The following is a 20,934-nucleotide window of genomic DNA, read 5'->3' as shown; positions in this document are numbered from 1 at the left end:
GACGGTTTAGATGCAATTAATCTCCAACCCCACATAAACGGCCCGACTCATTATAAAGGACACACTCTTGATGCCATCTTCAGCTCCAACACCCTGATTCATCTAAGGCCGCCCACACCTATCATCTGGTCTGACCACTTCATTCTCTCGTTCGCCATCCACTCACCTGAACCCCTTCCCATACTCGTATCTGAACCTCCGAACATTCGCAAAAACTGGAAGAAACTAATAGTCACCCCTGACCTAGCCGAGGCACTCCTCCAGTCCCCACAACCTACCTGCCATCTCAACAATCAACTAACCCCTGAGGCCTTTGATTCATGGCTCAACTCATCCCTGATGCGCCTGACCCCCTCGTGCAAACCATCAACCCGACTTGGCCTTTTCCCCAGATGGTTTACTCCTGAGCTAAAAAACACTAAACGACATTACAAATACCTAGAACGCAAATGGCATAAAGAGAAAACCCAAGACAGCAGGACCACCTTGGCACAACACCTGTACCAGTACAAAGCCGAAATCCGGAAAGCAAAAAAAGCCCACTACAACTCACGAATCCTAAACTGCAAAAACCCATGCAAAGAACTTCACAAAATTATCTCCGAATTCACCAAACCGGCATGTAACACAACCATCCCGACCGCGTCACAATCACTATGTGACTCACTCTCCCTCCATTTCTACTCCACGGCCATTGAAAGGACAAAATCTCTGACCACCAAACAGGCTCTCTTACAACCACCAGGCAATCCTCAGCCCGTACCAGCCAGCCCCCCTACTACGACCACTACGCAACCAACTTTCGAATCCTTCAGTCCAATATCACCAGAACAATTTCTCAAACTCCTATCCGACCGCAAGCCATCTGGATCACCACTAGACCTTTGCCCAGCCACAACCCTTAAAGAAATCTTTGCCTCCACCTGCGCAGGAGAACACGCAAGATCTATCATAAACGCCTCCCTTTCCTCCGGTATCTTTCCAGATGCATTCAAATTAGTGTACGTCAAACCTCTGATTAAAAAACCCTCACTCGACCCTCTCGAACCAAAAAACTACCGCCCGATCTCTAACACCAGGTTCCTTGCCAAACTCATTGACCGAACAGCCTACTCCCAACTAAACGCCTTTGTTGAAGCCAACAATCTCCTAGACCCTGCCCAATCAGGATTCAGATCTTGCCATGGAACTGAAACCACCCTAACCTCGATCTGGGATGACCTAAAAATGACTGCTGACTCTGCAGGATGCGCTGCACTAATCCTTCTCGACCTATCAGCCGCCTTTGACACGATCAATCACTCAATACTCTTTGACCGCCTCTACTCCCTAGGAATCAGTGGAACCGCCCTTAAATGGATAGCCTCATTCCTCAAAGACAGGCACCAAATAACGACACTCTCCAACTTTACATCACAAGCCTGACCAGTTAACACAGGAGTCCCACAAGGAGCATGTCTATCCGCCCTCCTGTTCAATCTCTACCTGATCACCCTCCCACCAATAATTCGTGCTCACAACATCCTGTGTTACAATTACGCAGATGACACTCAACTAATTCTAAAGTTCCTGAACGCGAAACCCAACTCCCAACCTGACCTGACCTCTTGCCTCCTCAACATCGAGCGCTGGATGACCCAAAGCCACCTCCTGTTAAACCCCTCCAAAACAGAAATCATGGTCTGCGGCAACTCAGATCTTCTTCCACACCCACTACCCTGGCCACCCGCCATGGGCATCTCACCGACCCCCTCTAACACAGTAAAAAATCTTGGGTGCACCCTGGACTCCGACCTAACACTCTCGCGCCAAGTCAACAATGTCTCTAAGTCCTGCCACTACCACCTCAAAAACCTTAGGCGCATCTTTCCATATCTCTCATTCCCTAACAGAGTCTCCGCGGTCCAATCAATCGTCATATCCCGACTGGACTATGGTAACCCCCTGTACCTCGGAATTCATGCCTACCAACTGAATAAACTACAAAGAACACAAAACGCAGCAGCCAAAGTGCTTCTCGCGCTCGGTCCAAGGGACCACGTATCCCCAGCCCTTAAGACACTGCACTGGCTTCCAGTAGCCCGTAGGGTAGCTTTCAAAACCCTATGCCTCACCCACCGAGCTCTACATAAAACTGGACCCTATTATCTTCAAAAAAAGCTAATACCCTATCACCCTACCCGCACCCTTAGATCAAGCTCAGCCGGCCTCCTAGTAATTCCTAAAACAAACTCAGTCAGGTTAGGCGGAGCATCATTCTCAGCCCTGGCCCCAACCCTGTGGAACTCGCTCCCACCCCACATCCGCCGAACTCAGGACTTAACGGCCTTCTGCAAACTACTGAAAACCTGGCTCTTTCCCTAAAACCAACCAGCCCTAAACCACCATCATCCCAAAAAAAAAAAAAAATAAAAAAATAAAACAAATATATTAAATAAATAAATAAAGTAACCGAACCAGATTGTAACCTACATTGACAAACAGAACTAAAACGAATAAACTAGATCTAAACAGAGAAATGATTAAATAGAAAAAGAATCACTGAATAATGGAAAGAAGAGAGCGTGGAGAGCGGATGAACAAGGAGAGCGGATGAGCATAGAGGGCACGACCGGATGAGTAGAAAGAACGAATGAGTATGGATGAGTATAGATGAGTATGGATGAATGTGAGGATAAATGCTGTTGGCAAATGAGCCTGGAGAATATGCAGAGCGCAAGATCATACAGAACGAAAGAGCGCTGAGAACAGAGGCACATATAGAGCGGAGAAATGTGGGGAACAACCGAATGGGGGGAGAGACTGAGTGTGGGGAGCGTATGAATGTATGGAACATATGAGGGTGGGGAGTGTATGAGTGTGAGTAGCGGATGAGTCTGGAAAGCGGATGGGTCTGGAGAGCGTATGGGTCTGGAGAGCGGATGGCTGAGTGTGGGAAATGGCTGAGTGTGGGGAATGGCTGAGTGTGGGGAATGGCTGAGTGTGGGGAATGGCTGAGTGTGGGGAATGGCTGAGTGTGGGGAATGGCCGAGTGTGAGAAATGGCCGAGTGTGGGGAATGGCTGAGTGTGGGGAATGGCTGAGTGTGAGAAATGGCTGAGTTGTAGGGAATGGCTGAGTATGGAAAATGGCTGAGTGTGGGAATGACTGAGTGTGAGGAATGGCAGGGTGTGGGGAATGGCTGAGTGTGGGGAATGGCCGAGTGTGGGGAATGGCTGAGTGTGGGGAATGGCTGAGTGTGGGGAATGGCTGAGTGTGGGAATGGCTGAGTGTGGGGAATGGCTGAGTGTGGGGAATGGTTGAGTGTGGGGAATGGTTGAGTGTGGGGAATGGCTGAGTGTGGGGAATGGCTGAGTGTGGGAATGGTTGAGTGTGAGGAATGGCTGAGTGTGGGGAATGGCTGAGTGTGGGGAATGGATGAGTGTGGGAAATGGCTGAATGTGGGGAACGGCTGAATGTGAGGAATGGCTGAGTGTGGGGAATGGCTGAGTGTGGGGAATGGCTGAGTGTGGGGAATGGCTGAGTGTGAAGAATGGCTAAGTGTGGGGAATAGCTGAGTGTGGGGAATGGCCGAATGTAGGGAATGGCCGAGTGTGAGGAATAGCTGAGTGTGGGGAATGGCTGAGTGTGGGGAATGGCTGAGTGTGGGGAATGGCTGAGTGTGGGGTATGGCTGAGTGTGGGGAATGGCTGAGTGTGGGGAATGGCTGAGTGTGGGGAATGGCTGAGTGTGGGGAATGGCTGAGTGTAGGGAATGGCAGAGTATGGAAAACGGCTGAGCGTGGGGAATGACTGAGTGTGAGGAATGGCCGGGTGTGGGGAATGGCTAAGTGTGGGGAATGGCTGAGTGTGGGGAATGGCTGAGTGTGGGGAATGGCTGAGTGTGGGGAATGGCTGAGTGTGGGGAATGGCTAAGTGTGGGGAATGGCTGAGTGTGAGGAATGACTGAATATGAGGAATGGCTGAGTGTGGGAATGGCTGAGTGTGGAGAATGGCTGAGTGTGGGGGAATGGCTGAGTGTGGGGGAATGGCTGAGTGTGGGGAAATGGCTGAGTGTGGGGGAAATGGCTGAGTGTGGGGGAATGGCTGAGTGTGGGGAATGGCCGAGTGTGGGGGAATGGCTGAGTGTGGGGGAATGGCCGAGTGTGGGGGAATGGCTGAGTGTGGGGCCCTGGCTGAGTGTGGGGAATGGCTGAGTGTGGGGAATGGCTGAGTGTGGGGAATGACTGAGTGTGGGGAATGACTGAGTGTGAGGAATGGCTGAGTGTGAGGAATGGCTGAGTGTGGGGAATGACTGAGTGTGGGGAATGACTGAGTGTGGGGAATGGCTGAGTGTGGGGAATGGGTGAGTGTGGGGAATGGCTGAGTGTGGGGAATGGCTGGGTGTGGGGAATGGCTGGGTGTGGGGAATGGCTGAGTGGGGGGAATGGCTGAGTGGGGTGAATGGCTGAGTGGGGTGAATGGCTGAGTGGGGGGAATGGCTGAGTGGGGGGAATGGCTGAGTGTGGGGAATAGATGAGTGTGGGGAATAGCTGAGTATGTGGCAATGGCTGAATGTGGGGAATGGCTGAATGTAGGAATTGGCTGAGTGTAGGGAATAGCTGAGTGTGAGGAACGTACATAATATGCATTGATATGCGGGAACATTCGAATGAACATATATCATACCACACCTCATGCCTACTCTCCTCTTTACACCATCACTCAAATAGAACACAGGGATACTATGACACCATTCGGTATAACTGTTCTCATATCAACATCTCCCGCTCACTCCCCATCACTCTAAGTAACCACCGCTGGTTTAACACCCCCAGCCAGGCGTTTCTCCTCAGGCCTAACGCAGCCACTCTCGAGCTGGATTAATTCTGCCAGAGCGTACACATTCTCCTGACCTCTCAACCACCACACCTACCGCTAAGAAGCAGCTACCACAATAGCCCCGCACCAGCTGCACACATACTCTGTGCGCACACGCACCTTTTGTCTCTCTTCACCCTCTCTACTGACTCGAACCTCGGTTCCCAAGGGCGTTCAACCTACCAGCGCCTTCAGACCATACCAATGGTATATAAGGCGCTATATAAATGCAAAATACAATACAATACAATACAATGCATGCTTAATAGCAGCACTGACGGTGAGCTTGGACAAATATTGGAGATAAAGCTCACAATAAAGCTCAGATGTGTTAGTGGACTGATGGCTAGTTGATGAGAAAGTTGTCTGGGGCACCTGCAGGGGCAATGGCACATACCCTCTGGTCCACCATGGTCCATTGAGGCACTTGTATTAGCCATGTAGCGCTCCGAGACATTGAAAGAAGCAGCTCACAGGGACAGACAGCAAGGGACAGACTTGGGTGCAGTGCATTTCATTTCCAAGTAGAATTTGAAACATGTACTGCCTACTTTATTTTGCTCATGGTGGTACACGACTTGTTCTGAAGTCATACCTTGCTATATGAGTCTGTCTGCTTAACCAGGGAACATTGCATGTTGTGTGAATCGTGACACATTGGTGTTCCATTTGCCATGCACCCACCAGCGCCTGACTCACTGCATTGACTGTGTATGAAGCATCACAGGGGTAATGTTACATATGGGTACGAAGCATCCACACAAGATTGTCTGTTTGTAGAGTAGTTTGTTACTTTGGGGCATATTTGGTGGTGTGTTTGTGTGTTTTGGGCACGCACAGATTATTAACTGTGGCTCTCTTTGCAGCATTGAACTGCTCCTGTTACCGGACCTGAGAGTGCGCAGGCAGGAGGCCAGCACTCACCCCAGAGATAAGTTTCTCTTTGACTTCCATTGGAGTAATTTGCTGCTATGTTCATGATCAACAAGTTTGGTCAAATTGTATATGTGTTAATGTGAGTACTACATTTTTGTGCATTCCCTACTTTCCCGTGTCAATCCTACTCCCCTCTCCTGCCCCTCATTCTGGTTATCCAGTATGCCAATGCTTGTCGCGACTGCATATCCCTGACCCTCCTTCCCACCAGGGTCTCAGAGGCCTGTGTGAGTTTGACCTTGCAGGCACCCAGACCACAATGGGGGTGGTTGGTTTGTGCCACTCCTGCACCTGTACACGGGAGCTGTGACAGTACACATCCGTTCGTGGTGCATCATTCTATGTTATGTACCACACATGGTACACATCCTGTTGTGACATTGTTTTACTGTGCTACCTTGGTTGTTGACATCATTGTGGTAGTACTTGGCCTTTGTGGCGTACTGCTACTTCAAGTAATCTACTGGAGGCTGTTCTGGTTTGTTTTACTGCCTGCAGGCTATTTGCTTGGCTTCTGTGCTGGCCTGCTTTGAGTTCTCTTGGATTTTATGCTTTTACAAATCGAGGTGGACTCTGAGGGTGCTGGCAACTTTTTACACACAAGGTGGGAGATGGTGGCAAAGGGGAAGGGTGATCCTGTGGCCAAGTGAAATTCAAGGATGAAGGCTGAATAACCCAGGTGCAGTTTTTCAGTGGGTTGTGGTGATTTGTGACGGAGGGGGGGTGTTTTGTTTATAGTTGCCTTGCCCTGCAGTGTGATGGGCACCCTGACATTGTAATTGTGGTATCCTATGTACATGATGTATTCTGCTGATCAATGCCTGTTCATGTGTTGTGTTTACCTGTCAGGTGTGAGGAGATAGTTGTGGTTTGACATGCTGTGGTATACACATGGTGAATGTTCACATGTGATGTGTAGAGGACACTGATGGTCACTTGATTGCACATGCATATGTTGAGTGCATGTCCCTACTGACCCACACACTCGCACTATAATCCACTCCATGTACAACCACCCTTCCATGTCCACGTGTACACTCTTTTTGCCTTCTGGTGCCCACTGTGTCCCTGCAGCACATGTTCTATGACCAATTGTGGATCCTGTACATGCATAATTTGCTTTTTGATGTAGTTTGTCGCTTAGATGTGAGGCTCAGGGTGTGCATCACACACAATGGCTGTTCACTGTGCTGTGCGTTGAGCAGTGTGTTGCAGGAGGCGGACACGGCACACAGAAGCTGCAGTGTTGATTTTGCAATGCACATTGTGCATGTAGACAGGCATTCATTGTTATGTTACAACTACAACTTTTGGAATGCATTTGGGTATGATTTATTTTGGGTGGGAGGTTGTTGGTCAGTCTTTTCATCTGATTCCATGTCAGGCATCATTGTCTGATGCCAATTTACATTTTTCACATAGCAATGTGTACCTTATTGGTACTATGTCGGTGTATGGCTATTGCTTGCCATGTCATGTTGTGGTTTGGGACGGTTTGAGTGACATACCAGTGATAGTCATGGCCTGTTTTGCAGGTCTCTGTGATTCACACCTTGCATGTGTGTCTTTTGGTCACACATGATTGCTTGTGTTTAAGTAGCTAGGGATGCACACAATGTGGCAATTCCATGGCAACAATCTCAGGGTGGTAAGGTTGTGACAGTTGACTGTCTCTTTGTCATCATCGATTGTCACCTGGTATGTGCCAAGCCTGTGTGCACTCCGCAGGGTTGGGAGTTTAGGTGAAAAATGTGGCCACAGGCTGGGTCCGTGGTTCCTCGCCACGTGCCCTATCCCCTCCCATGGACAGCGCCTGTGCCTGTGGTTGGGGATGTGGGGGCACCATCATGTCCATCGGTACGCCCTGCCGTGTTGCAACATTGTGCAGGACACATGCTGCCACAATGATCCTGCACACTACTGGTGGTGCATAGAGTAGCTGCCTGCCAGAGCGGCCAAGGGAGCGGAAGCGTGACTTGAGCACTCCGAATGTGCGCTCCACTATGGTCCTGGTTGCAATATGGGCTGCGTTGTATCTTACCTGGGGTGGTGTGGTGGGGTTCCGGATTGGCGTCATCATGTGGTTGCTTAGAGGGTAGGCACTGTCCCCTGGAGAAGTGACAATGGTTGTGATTATTGGGGTTTGTGTATGTGTGTGTGTGTGACATACATGCATGTGCACGGGCATTTGTACTCACCTAGGAGCCATGTGTCGCCATGCTGCCCAGCTTCCAGGGCCCGGCTCAAGGCGGACATTCTGTATATTAAACTGTCATGGATGGAGCCAGGGTAGTTTGCATAGACAGAGGTGATGATTCCCTTTGCAGCGCATAACACCTGTCTGTTGATGGAATGCCAGTGCTTGCAGTTTCGGTACATGTGCTCAGTGGCCCTAGGTGGACGTAGGGCCACATGGGTGCAATCTATGGCACCGAGCATTTTGGGGAAGTGTGCCACCCTGTAAAAGTCCTGGACAACGGCCTGCCTTTCTGCTGGTGTTCTGGGCATGTATATGTGCCTGCGGACTGAGGGGCGCGCTGTCATGATTGCCAAGACCTGGTGTAGGCAGCGTGACTGCGTGGCCTGTGAGAACCCCCCCCCCACTATGGCAGTAGCCTGCTGAAAAGACCCAGTGGCCAAAAAATGCAGGACATTGAGCACCTTCTCAAAGGGGCTCAATGCTTGGGAGCAGAGGGTGGGGGATGTAAGGTCATCTTCCCACTCTCTGACCAGGTGTAGGTGCCTTTCCCCGGTTTACTAGGGGTGAGAGAAAATAAAATAACCAACACCACCCCTGTCGGGGAAGGAGGCACTGAGACACGGCTGCAAGAGTTCAAAGGATGGTTTATTTCTCCAGCTAGGAAATAACCCAAAAAAACCCTACCCTCCATTTACATCATTACTTATATATATATATATATATATATGTATATCAATTAAAGTAACTCTAACAAAAAATACTAAATGGACCCGATTGGCCAGGCAGTGTGGTGCTGTAGGTGTGGGTGGCATCTCTTCCTTCTGGTTGGCTGAGTGGCTGACGAGATGACAGACGTCAAATATCTTGTGCTCCACGCAGGTCAGGGTCCGATCACTGTGGTCACTACCTAAGCTTATATGTTGCATTCGAAAAACACTAAATAACAAATTATCTAAACATTTTATGCTACTTTTCATATTTCTACACAAGTCACACATAGTAATTATTGTCAGTACAATTGGGTCATTCGTGGTTTTAATTGGAGGCCTTGACCTTTATTGTGCATATAAAAAGAATCAAGCTGTGTTTCACATATTGCCTAAGCTTTAGACCTATTAGTATAAGTAAAAACATATATTGTGGCAAGATGCTGAAGGTTAGTAGTGGGTGTGTTGGGTGGGTTTCGCAGCACAGGCGAGGGTCTGGCACTTGAAAGAAATACCTTACAAGGAGCGCAGGGTCAGGGTGACAATAAATTGCTCTAAATGGGGGTGGGTGGCTTGCACGTTTATGGGGACGAACGAGCAGAAAGTGCTTAGCTCATCCTGGTTCACATGCTGGTTCTCATGCTAGCAGTGATCTCAGAGGAAGAAAACTGTATCATATTGGTTGTTGCAACTTTCTCCGGCTTCAGCGTGAGAATGGGAGCGCAGAGCTTTCCTTCGCAGGGGGAGTGCAAGGGTGGGGGCCAGCCAGCTGCCTGCGCGCCTTGTGTGTGTGTGTCTCTGTCCTTGGCTGCTGCGGTGGAAGGGGAGCTGAGCATTGCTGTACTATCGCAGTGAGGCCTGTTTACCCAAGATGGAGTTAAAAGGGGGCACAAATGATGGATGCCCCTTGTCCTACTCAGTAGTCCCATCTATGTAGCGGTCAATCGTGGTTAACTTTACATAAGGGCAAGGGGCAATCCCACTACCGGAGGCACGTGGTCCAAGCTTTGTACTGAGGAGTGTACGGCACGAGGGGGCCCGGCCCCTCACTCCCATACACAGGTCTAGGATGATACAGGGTGGAAACCTATACCTGCCATAGACCTGGTCGTCAGGCATCCCAAAAAGGCTTGTCTGTGGTGAAAAAATGCATGCGCTGGTTATTCTCCTCCTCCTGCGGTCTCCCACGATCAGTGCTGTGACAAATGGGGCATTCATCGTAGCTGTATATACTTGTTTGTTGTTTGTGCGCACTTTTATACTGTGCGCGGGGACCCTTCCGCCTGCCTTCATGTGGCGGACGCGTTGACACCCGTGCGTGTCTTTTGCCGTGCACGGGTTTCCCGTATTCTAATCCATGAATACGGGTTGTTCGCGTGCGTGTGGACGTTCCGTGTAGTTCCCTGCAGTACTTCCTCAGTTACGCCTTCTTTTTCACGGCCACTGTTCCGCCCACTTTTGTTGTGTGCGCCGTGCTATGTGCGCTTTTGCTGTGCGCGTAGCACATGCCATTTGATGACGTGTGTGCCCACGTGTGCCATGCACGGATTTGCGCACAACCAGTGGGAAACAAGCGCAGCGCCTTCCTTGAATCGCATGCGTGCGCGAGGGCTTGCATTCTTATGCTTGCGCCACCTTGCGCCTGCTTGCACTGGGATTTTCAGCACACGTTTGTTCGATGAAGCGGCCCCTCAGAGTTTACTGACAGTATTAGTGTGGGAATTAGATGACAACATTTGTTAAGAAGCGGGATATGCAGGGGTAAAATGTAGTTCTTACATACATGAAGTAGCTCCCTTTAACAGTTATCAAGCACACATGTGGAAAGCTCTGAGGGAGCTGTATCCTGATACGTCAGATATGGGGTCAATATTTGCACAAGTATAAACGGTCCATACAAGAGATGTGGACACAGGAAAATAAACAGTACTGGGATGACAAAATACGTTTGTTTCATCACATCTTAGTGAGGGGACTGCCCAAGCATGTGCAGGGTTCCCTAGAAAAAATAGTGGGGATAGAAGAAAAAGGATGGTGTGAGATACAGGCTACTGTTGTGCACTATTGTAAAAGTAAGTAGGAGAAAGATGAAAAGATAGCAGACAACGCGATAAAAGCAGAAAATAAATTAGGGAACAAAAAGCGGGCTAACATCAGCATCGAAGGAGCAGTGCTCATGGGACCAGTTGTTGTCCTACACGCCCAACAAGTGGGGCTCACAGTAGTAGTGGTCACACAACAAGGAGGATACATGCAAGCACTTTATAATGAGCAGTGGGGGGCGGTGCAGATGCAACAACATCATGCACTTACAAAAACACATCAGCCTGGATGTTCATGTGCGGGAGGAGTAAACAATTACACAGGACAGTTCCAAATAGGAAGAGGATATTATCCAAGGGGAAGGGGATTTGCGTACAGGGGTATGGGGCCACAGTTTGGAGAACAGGGTTTTGCATGCAGCAACTTTGGTCATTTTGCCCGAACATGCCCACTATTTGCGCAAACAGGGCAGCAATAGTGCAGCAGCAGGCATATATATATATGCAGATGCGGACAATTCAACAGATGCAAGTGATACCACAGCAGCAACTGCAATTGCTGCCCACACAAACACAGCTTACACCAGCCCAGGGAAAAACACAAGTGCAAGGTGGAGGCATGGCGGAACGCAAGGTACATTGACCATACTTCATGCACCAGCACAGACACAGGTACAAGAAAAAGTAACAATACTGGGACAGAATGCAGTGCTCCAATACATGGGGGTGACAGTGGTGGGCAGCAATTCATTCACGGCTTCTGAAAATCTTTTTTACCAGCAGGGGTAGCCATGGGAAGTGCAAATGTGCCCTTTCCTAGCAGTAACTGAAAACCCCAAAGTTGAGCCCGAGGTAACAGTTCAAATAGGATTGAGGGGATCTTCCTTTCTCATAGATATTGAGGCAACTCGATCATGTTTAAAAGAGGAAGGGTTCCCATTAGCCAACATCAAAGTGGCCACGCAAGGATTTTCGGGGACAATTTTGAAGGTTCCTCTGACTAAAGGTCTACCATTAACAATAGTGGCACAACATATTATAATGCCATTATTGTATTCAAAAGACACACCTATCAACATTCCAGGAAGAGACTTGCTCAGCAAACTGAACGCCACAATTTCATGTTCATAGAAGGTGATGTTGTGCACAATATCTAGGATTTACCCAGCCAGGGTGGCAGTGTTGATACAGGCTTATTATTATTATTATTATTATTATTATTATTATTATTATTATTATTATTATTATTATTGTTTATTGATTTATTAAGTGCCTTACGCCATGCCCACAGCACAAGGAGAGAGATACCCACACACCAGGTTTTTTTGTATGGGGTGCAGGTGCTGCTGCGATGGATCCCAGGAATTGAAGGAAAGGTGTTTTGATTGTTCAATGAATTTCTGTGCAGACCACAGTCCCCCTCCACTCTAACTTCAGGCACGCACACACAGCTATAAACAGAGGAAATAGTGGTAACAAAATACATGATTATATTAGTTGCTACTGATGACGACAACATGGAGTGGCAATCAATCCTATGCATCGATCCCACCCTGACAATGACAGGAGTAACAGGCACAGAGTTGTTTGCTACAAAAGACGACGAGGAGAGAGAGGTGGCGTTTGAACTGAGCATACCATGTCCAGTTCAAATAAAAGAAAGAGCAGTGTCTCAGATGGCACACCTGGTGAAGAAAATCTGTCTGGGTTGAGATGTCACAAACATCTGGAAGGACCTGTGTGAATATTTCTCCTAAAGTTTGTATTTATACATATAGTCTGTTGACATATTCTTCACATAAAATGTTCGTAGTTTAGTAGCCCAGGAGAGATTTATGGTTAAGGTTCTGGTGATGCATGTGTAAAGATGTATACAATACAGGGTTTTGTTGGTGAAATTGTAACTGGTAAGGTTTGATTTGTTGATTATTTCCATGAGTGAGGTCATCTAAATGTTGAAGAGAAGAGGCAACAGACTGCAGCGCTGGACTACATGACAAGAGATAGCTTGGTGGGAGGGTTTGAATGAAGGCAAGTACATGTTCTCCATCTTGTGGGACATGTAGTAAGTCATCCAGGCTAGTTTACACCAGTCCCATACCAGCAATTATTTGTAGGTAGATTTTGAGGGTGATGGTGTTAAATTCTGCCAAAATGGCCAAAAGTATAAGGCCATTTGGTGAGAAAAGGGTGCCGTTGTTCTTTAAGTGCCCCATGTGGAATAGATTGTAGATTGAATTTCCTTGATTCGCCTGAAGACATGGCAGGTATTGCATGCTTTTTCAACACGTGGGGAAGTAGTTGTTGGTGGATGAATATCTTCAGTCATTTTTCTGGGGAGGGAAAGCTGGCAATAGGACAATAGCTCACTGGGTCATTATGGTTCACTGTTGGCATTTTTAGAAGAGGCTTGGCATATACAAATGTAAAGCCTTTCTGGGTGGATCCTTGTTCTCTGCAGCAATTGGGAAGTGATTGGAAGAACTAAGCTAGTTCTTGTTGTGTTGGTTTTGTAGATATCCAGCAGGCAAGGGTCTTATTGTGTTACTGTATTGTTACTACAATTGATTAGATTTGAGAGTTTCTCATATGACAAGGTGCAAAAACATTCTGTTAGTCGTGGAATGTCATGGTGTAGAGGTATGATGTGTTTCATATTCAAAGTGTCGATGATGTGATCATTTTCTGAAAATTGTAGTGCGTGGCCAGGAGCCGACTGGGATGGCGGCTTAATGCGCTTGCTCCTGCTTCGTTAAAGCGTACTTTCTTAAACTCACAGATTGGCAACTTATATTTAAGACATAATGGTGTTGGCACACTTACTTAGTTTCCCTGATGGTGTGTGGAGCTCATAATGCTCCGTAAAGCTTCATGAACAGAAGAACTCTTTGGAGGAGGAGCGAGGCCTGCAATCCAGGAAGTCCCGTGATTCGCGTACCGACGCTCCTGTCAGCTGTTTGGCTGTGCGTCGTTGGAAGCACTCGCTAAACAAGTGGGTTGCGGTTTTCCACATAACACGGGCACGGCACCATTCGAATGCAATATATTATGCCTGCATTCACTTTTAAAGGTAAAGACATTATTTCTACTACATTGTATGAGGCAATTATAAAATCTCCCTCTTTAAAGGACTGGTGGATGGCAGTTGCTAAATATACATGGAACACTCTAAACAATGTGCATATATATCTGCCCCACTTCCCTTCTCATGATAAACTTCTGCTGCCACTGAGGACACCAGCATTTATTAACAGACATTACAAATAATGGTACTGTGATATATTAAAGCAGATCATGGGACTAAAGAGCTAAGCAAATAAATATTGGCAAATTGAATGGTGGAATTAACTACTTGTCTACATGTGCAAGACCGTTTTCCCTCTCTCTAAGTCTATTGTAATATCTGGGTGATAAATACTTTATTTATCATATTAGTTACCAACGTCTTACCGCATTATTTATGATAAATCTCAAGGGGCCTGCAATAATAACTACGCATGAGGAATCTACCCTTCCATTAATACCCCATTCGAGTCTGTGTATACAGAAACTGCAACAAAGTTTAAAGCTAGACATCATTCTGCCAAATCTTAAAATGGCATCTAAAAAGATTCAAATCAAAGAAACGCATGCTTCTACACCTAATAAAAGATGTAAGAGTGAATCACCACCGCCTAATGAACATACCTCTAATGACACCATGCAAGCAATACTCATGGAAGTGAAAGTGCTAAAACCATTAATGGAAGCAACTGATATCAAGCTGCAACAAATGGATGACAAGTGGTCCAATTTTGAAGCAAGAATCTCAGAAGTGGAACAGAGGATCAGTAATGCTGAAGATGTGACAGAAAAAGTACAAACACAAGAAAATACAGTTAAATCACTTCAAAAACATGCTGAAAATCTGGGAAATCGCAATAGAAGAAATAATCTGAGAATTATTGGATTACAGGAAGGAGTTGAAGGTGACAACCCTATTTTATTCACAAATACCCTTCTGACTAGACTTGTTAAGATTTTCAATCAGGCGACGCACACCTTAGTCTTGGCCCAGTATGCAGCGCGCAATTGCTTATGTTAGATTAGATTCAATATTGAGATGATGCACCACTCATATCACACACCCTTTTCAAATACCCCGGGTCACAATGGACCATGAACCAGGCTGGTTGATAAAATGTAATATTTATTTATTTATTTTAAAATTCAAAAGAAATCATACAAATTTTAATATGGGGCAGCAATAAGCAATGGGGTGATAAGAACAATAGGAATGTAAGCAATGCACTTAGTTTAACCTTCTATTGACACAACTGCAAAACACCTGGGAATAGGAGCACCTTTTGATTTTAGGTAAGATAGCACCTGAGTTAGAATTTCCCCGTGCAGTGTTCCCACAACCCACAAATAATGAATTCTAAGTGGATAAACAGAAGCAGCAGGTAATCAGGAATGACAAATGGACGACAGAGTTGAAATCTGACTTTCCCTCCTCAAATGAGAGTTAAAAACAGATTTGAAACCCTGGCAATGTTAAAAATGACACTCGGAAATGGCTGGAGCGAACAATGAATGTGTGTAAAATCTTGAAACAAATACAATTTTTCACTGGGGCAACATTGGAAAGATGATAGCAATCACAAGCAATGAATTGAGCAAAAGCATACAATTCGAAATTGAATGGAAGATTTAAAACAGTTTATAATCAAAATGACATGTTGTAAAATTAGCAAAGTTTTATTTTTGTATTGTTCATGGAAAGCCTCTTTCATTTCCATTGTCCACCCCAACTTTTTCTCCCCTTTGTTAGCTTTCTTTAACGCCTCAAGCAGGGGTCATATGTATGAGCTGTAATCAAATACCCATGCTCTACAGTAGTTGCACAGACCCAGGAACTGCTGCAGTTCCCTCACTGTTTGTGGCACTGGCGTTTTTGAAATGGCTTGTGCTCTTTGTGGTGCAATCTTTCTTCCATGTTGGGATATGAGCTGACCAATGTAAAGTACCTGTTCTTGACAGTACTGTAACTTTTCCATGTCTACCTTGTAACCTTTTTCAGCCAATATTGTCAGCATCTTTAATGAGTCCTCTCTGCATGTTCTTTCATTTGTACTGCAAATTATTATGTCGTCGACATACTGCAACACTGTGCTTTCCACTTCAATGTTACCCAAATCCATCTGTATTACTCTGTTGAAAATGGAGGGTGATTCGCAGTACCCTTGTGGCAATCTGGTGTGTTTCCACTTTGTGTTTCTGTAAGTGAAGCTTGTCAGATCTTGTGAGTCTGGGTGCAATGGTATTGAGAAAAAAGCATTTTTAAGGTCGATCACTGTAAACCGTGATGCTTCTGCTGGAATGCCACACAATATTGTGGCCGGGTTTGCGGCTATGGGGTATTCTGCTTCTACTATGTTGTTCAAGGGCCTGAGATCCTGTATGAAGCGCCAAGACCCCCCTCTAGCCTTACGTACTGGGTATACAGCCGTGTTACATGGTGATTCTGAGGGGACCAATATGCCATTATCTATAAGGGCCGTTATGGTTTCATATATGCCCTCATCTGCCTCTTTCGATAGTGGGTACTGTTTCACTCTGGGGAGTATTGCACCTTTTTTCAATTTTATCCTTACTCCCCCTATACTTTTTATGCACCCCACGTCATAGGGGCTAGTAGTCCATAATGATGTGGGTACTTTTGTCATATCCTCCTCAAAGAAGGGAACTGGGGTGGATGTGGGTGCATTAAGTGCCATTGCGATTTTCTGTGCTACTTGTTTGTACGCCACTCTTAGCCATATTTCCACACTCATCATAAACACCATTTCACCTTCCTCCTTTTCTTCTGAGAACAGCTCCTCATCTGACACCTGGGTGAGTCTACATCCTTCTGCTAGTGCTATCACTGCCCTCCATGCTCTTCCTTCTCTGTCTTGGGCATGTACAGCAATGTAATCAGCTGTTGCTATAATGCTCTCAATGTCCACTGGAACCACCTTTCCTTCTGGTTCATTGACTGGTGTTTCTGGTGTGAACAAATAGGCTGCTGGCCTCCTCCAGATCTTTCCCTCTATCCCTGGCATCCATGCAAATGCCATGTCTGTCCCGTACTGGAAGAGTTCGCATCTACTGGCTCAGCCCTAATCGCTGTCTGTCCGCAATATGCTTGCATAATCTGTCGTGCTGTGAGCATGTTAATACCTGGAGTAGAGCAAATTATGCCGTCCTCCATAAAGGAGATCGTCATATTCAACCTGTTCATTATGTCTCTCCCCAGTATATTTACTGGTGAGGCACTATAATATAAAAGTGGAACTGACATGTCATAATCTCCTATAGATAAGGGAATGTTATCAGTAAAAGGAACCAACCCTCTAGCCCCAGAGAATCCTTGGGTGTTCATGGCTTCGCCCGACATCTTAAATTTACCTTCCCTTATGCAAGACCGGGTCGCCCCGGTGTCAACAAGGAATGATAATTTTTTGTCACCTATCGTTACCTCTATGCGTGGTTCCTCCGCACTATTAGGTGTTACCGACAGGATGGGACACACCAAGGCCGTCTGTGGGCTGTCCCATTGAGGGTACAACGATTGACCATTTCCTGTGTAAGGGTTGTGTCCCAGGACCGTCACCGAACCCAGTTGTGTTTGTTGTGCTTGGGGTTGCTGTGTTATCGCTACCTGTTGTTGTGGCAGTGAATATGTCTGTGGCTGTTGTTGTGTTATTAGTTGTTGCTGTTCATTTCCCTGTTGCAACGTCTGCTGTTGCTGTATGCCCTGCTGTTCCTGTGTGGGCCTTGGTTGTCCCTGTTCGCTCCATGATGGTGTTCCTGGTCTTACTCTACACGTGCGTGACATGTGCCCTACCAATCCACAACTCCAACACACCGGTGGTTCCCTACTCTGCCATGGAAAACTTCCTGTGTTGTCCTGGTATACTGGTGCCCGGTGGGGTAGGAATTTCTAAGTCCTCCCACCTGCTGTTGTGTGTTATATCCGTATCCTCTCCCTCTCATAATTCCTCCTCTTCCCCTGTTGTAATTATAATACCCAGCTCCTGGCATTGAGTATCCTCGTCCCATGTTGGTCGTGTATGGTTGGAGTGGCGGCACCTGTTGTGTTATAGTCTGTGAGGATGGTATTTGGGAGGGATCTTGTGCAGCCACTACTTGTGTGGGGCTTTGGGTCATTGTTGTAGGTGTAGTTATTAGTGCCCCTTCCATTGTGTATTTAGTAAGTTTTTTCTGTACTAGTTTAGCCTCTTCCGTTTTCCTGTCCTCTTCCTTTTGTTTCATTTTTCCTTGCCATGTCCTGCAATGATGCACTATTGTCAGTTGTATTTCTGGCCATGCTTTTGCTTCCATTCCCACTACTTTCTTCAGTTGTTTCTGAACTCCTTCTGGGAGCCCTTGTACTAGTATATGATAAAATATTGCTGGTGTTTTGTCCCATTGTTCTCTAGTTTCCATTCCATTCCATTCGCCACTTCTCTTGGATTTCCTGGATATAATCAACAGGATCTTCGTTCTCACGCATCTTGCGTGAAGTAATTGCTCCTATGTCTGATGTGTCTGGGTACTGTACCCTCAGTGCCTGCCATAGTGCATGTCTGCAGTTTGCGAATGGTGCCCCATCATGCGATGTGTTTGCTATTGTTACCCCAGGGAATCCCGCTCTCTTCCAAATGTCATCCGCTGCATCCCCTAATATCGATATTAGAAGGCCCTTTACATCTCCCACTGCCAGTTTCTGTCCTGCGGTGTGTTTTTCCATTTCATATATCCATTTACCCGCACCTCCACTTAATGATGGGAGCCTGCACTTTATATTTTCTTTGTCTGTATGCTTCCAAGGGACGTACTGTGGTCTAACCCCTCCCCTTTCCAGAAGTGGCATTAAGTTGTGTCTCGTTTTACCCGTTGGGTTCCATAAAATCGAGTCCTCACACCCCTCCTCCTCTTCCCTCTCTCCTACATCGTCAATTTCGTCCGTACTTCCCCTGCTCGTAACTCTTTCTTCTCCATCTTTTCCCCTTCTTCCATCATTTACTGTATTTAATGTGGGCATGTGTATTCGTCCTTCCTGCCTGCGTCTAGGGAGGTCTCTAAGCCGACCTGCATAGGGTGTAAGTTCGTTTGTGAAGGGCGCAAGTTTGATTGTACGTAATGAGCGTGAGGTGGTTGAGCATGTAGGGTGGGATGGGAGAGGGTGTGATGGTGACGGTGTGGCTTCATGTGTCTGTCTTTCCGCTATTCCTTGCTCTTCCTCCTCACTTCTCTCCAGTTCATCCTTTCTCCTACAGATCCCTGGTGAGTCTGTATTGGTCCGGGTGGTGTATAGTTTATCTAGGCTTTCCCTTTCACTGTTTCTTCCTTCCTTCTCCATTCCTTCTTCTTCCTCACTACAAAAGTCATTCACAAACGGCAGCCCCCACTCTGTCTTTTTCCCCTTGATTGTTACTGTTTTTAAGTCTATTAGGTCCGGTTCTCCCTTTTCTCCTTTACCAACCGCTCCCCTTTGCGCTGATGCTGTTGCTACTTCTGCGTCTCTATACACATACCCCCTTACTTCACTCTTCCTTCTCCTATCTTCTCTTTCCCCTTCATTTCTCTCCTCCATCTCTCTACCAATTTCCTCCCTCTTCCTTTTTAATTCCTCCATTACTTCGCTACTCACCTTTTCCAATATCCTTTCATCCTCTTTCTTCCTTTCCCATCTCATCCTCTCCCTTTCTAATATACTCTCTATCACCCTCCCTTCTTCGTATTTCTTAGTCGTTTCTGATAGTAATCTCTTCTTCCACATTGCCATTTCTCTTTCTTTCTCTTCTTCTTCCCTTTTCCTCTCTCGTAGCACTGCTCTTGATACCCTTTCTGCTGCTGCTTTTACCCTTTCAGCTTCTCTCCTTTGCTCCTCAGTTCGTTCCCTTATTTTTTCCAATTCATTCTTACCTTCTTTCCTTTCCCTCGCTCTCTCTCTTTCCTCCCTCTCGAGCTGTTTGATCAGTTCATTCTGCTCATCCCTTAACTCTGCTAGTCGTTCCTCCAAAATCTCCTCCTTTTGTCGTAACAGCTCTTCCCCTCTCATTCCACTCTCCCTGGTATTATCCTCGTCTATTTTCCTTACTACCTCCTTCTCTTCTCCTGTTAATGAACCTCGTAATTTTAATAGTATCTGCGCAGCTACCCACTCATCATGTCCTATTTCCACAGTTTGTTCTTCTCCTGTCCTCCCCTCCCCTGCTGGCATCTTCTTGTGAGCCACATATGGTGGCGGGCTGTATGCCGGGTTCGAGTACCCCTCAGCCGCCCTTAGCTGTCCTCTTTCTATTTCTCCTAATTCTCTTAAAGGGTACAACCCCCCTCCCTCTGTTTTCACTACCTTTGCTAGGGGTATATCTTGCTCTGTTCCTTTTTTATTTCATTTTCTTTAGAGTTATTATTCTTTTCTCCTCCCTCTTGTCCGTTCCCCGTGTTCTTTGGGTCTTCACTCCCCTTTTTCCCATTCTCTCCTTCCTCCTTAATCTCTTTTTCTTCCGGTATTTCCCCCACAGTGAACATTCCATTTGGTCCTGGTCGGGACCCCTGGAACATCCTCCATAAGTTAAACACCTCTACGTGGTGTGTCAACTTCTTCCCTTTGTATGTATTATGCAGATGGTTTAATAGTGAATGTTGGGTATATGGATCGAAACTACCATTAGGCGGCCATGGTGTTATCATTTTGTTGTCCGTCCCCTGTGTCCATTCTATGCTATACTTGATCAGTTTCTCCCTATGGGGTGACAGTGTTGTACATATGTGTTGTAGTGGGGTAGTGAGGGTGTTCCCCAACCCTCCCGATCCTGTCCCGTATGACATAGTAGCGCTTCACTTGTTATCCTTCCCCTGTTTGGTAGCTATTATCTTACTAACACTTACAATACACAGCCTTATACCTTTACATGGCCCCGTAAGTTTGGGGACTTGCGATAGTCCGCTAAGGAAAATTATTAAAATATAATATTTACATTTGTATATTTTCTTCTGTCTTTCTTCCTTTACACAACACCCTGACGGCCCCCTGCGGCCGAGGCGCACGTAGCCCCCTGCGGCTGCGTACCCCTTGTGACGTTCTTATACAGTCGTCCTATTTTCATTTGCTCCTCCTCCTTTTTCTACACTTGCCGTGGCCGGCGTTCTCCGTGC

The sequence above is a fragment of the Ambystoma mexicanum genome, chromosome 4q, assembly GCF_040938575.1.
Source record: "Ambystoma mexicanum isolate Mex_15411 chromosome 4q, UKY_AmexF1_1, whole genome shotgun sequence".
NCBI classification, from domain to species: Eukaryota; Metazoa; Chordata; class Amphibia; order Caudata; family Ambystomatidae; genus Ambystoma; species Ambystoma mexicanum.
The sequence above is the reverse complement of the archived record's forward strand: the minus strand, read 5'-3'. Positions refer to the sequence as shown.